Genomic DNA, 1,661 nt, shown 5'->3' on the forward strand with positions numbered 1-1,661 from the left:
TTTTTAATTTCTAATTAGTTAGTAGCAGCGAGGGTCTAGACCCACGCTACAGATAACTAGTAGTAGCGCGGATGGCACCGCGCGACTACCAGTTAGCTATAGCGCCCTAGTAGGCTTTTCTCTAGTCGTAGTGTACGTACTACTACATTTACACATGCATGTACACGGAATTTTGTTTGGAAATATACTACCATACAAGAGGTATACGTACTTCTACACTCACACATGCATATACCCAGTGATGCACTACTAGTTTCTCTCGCTCTTTTTTGCACGTACCTACATCGTCGACATCCGTGCCTCATACGGTTTTCTCTTTCTCTTCTTGTCCTATTACGGTTCCACTAAGGAGTCGATCACTCCCCGTCCAAGGCAATGCAGCGGCTTCGTTGCTATCCCAGCTTCATTTCCATGAAGCTTCCATCCCCAAGTTCTGCCTCATATATACGTACAGGATTGAGGATTCATCTGCATCAATCAAGCCCAGCAATTCAAGCACCTAGCTATTCACCCTTCCACCTACATCCGTCCATCCATCGTGATCGACTCCTCCTCCTATACGAGTTCTTGACTGATCGATCGCCACCCCGCCGCCGCGTCCATCTATCCGTCCATCCCTCTTGTTTTCTCATCCTGATCGCGCGCTGCCGCTGCACAACGGATGGAGTGCGCCGACATCCTGATCGCCGCCGGGCACCGGTCAACGTCGCCCTCCACGTCCTCCTCGTGGCAGCCGGGGAGGCAATGGCGCAAGGCCCTCAACGTCATCCGGACGTGCCACAGGCTGGCGCGGCTCGGCATTCTGTCCGCGGGCGTCCTCCTGCCACGGAGCACCGCCTCCTACGTCGCCATCAAGATCCACCACGACGGCAGTGACTCCGACGCCGACTCGTCCGGCAATGCCACCAACGCCGCAGCATTCTCTGTCACCGCTGATGACGAGCTTTTCAAGGGCCTGGTCAAGGAGAAGCGCGAAGACTGTTTCCGCCGCCTCGGGGGCAGTGCTGCCATTGCCGCCGCGTTGGCGTCCGACGCAGAGCGCGGCATTCGCGGCGACGTCGACGACGTGCGGCGCCGCAGGGAGTTGTTCGGCGGGAACACGTACCCCAAGCCAAAGCCCAAGAGCTTCTTCAGCCACGTCTGGGACGCGCTCAAGGACGTCTTCCTCATCGTGCTCCTCGTCTGCGCCGTCGTTTCCCTCGGCTTCGGCATCAAGGAGCACGGCCTCAAGGACGGCTGGTACGACGGTGTAAGTATCTTTCTTGCGGTGTTCCTCGTTGCTGCCGTCTCCGCCGTCAGCAACCACAGCCAGGCCAAGCGGTTCGACAAGCTGGCCAGCGAGTCCGACAACATTGCCGTCACCGTCGTCCGCGCCGGCCGGAGGCAGGAGGTCTCCATATTCGATATCCTCGTCGGCGACGTGGTGATACTCAAGATCGGCGACTCGGTGCCGGCGGACGGGGTGTTCCTGGAGGGTCACGGCCTGCAGGTGGACGAGTCGAGCATGACGGGCGAGCCCCACCCGATCGAGATAGATGCCGAGAAGAGCCCCTTCCTCACCGGCGGCGTGAAGATCGTCGACGGCTACGGCCGGATGCTCGTCACCGCCGTCGGCACCGACACCTTGTGGGGCGAGATGATGAGCAGCATAACCAAGGAGG

General features: G+C 58.5%; 1 pseudogene; it reads right to left on the reverse strand.

The window, feature by feature from the left end:
• Positions 1–602: 602 nt before the first annotated feature.
• Positions 603–1,656, reverse strand: LOC119343022 (annotated as a pseudogene).
• Positions 1,657–1,661: the final 5 nt, after the last annotated feature.

Source organism: Triticum dicoccoides, unplaced genomic scaffold, assembly GCF_002162155.2.
Source record: "Triticum dicoccoides isolate Atlit2015 ecotype Zavitan unplaced genomic scaffold, WEW_v2.0 scaffold112958, whole genome shotgun sequence".
NCBI lineage: Eukaryota > Viridiplantae > Streptophyta > Magnoliopsida > Poales > Poaceae > Triticum > Triticum dicoccoides.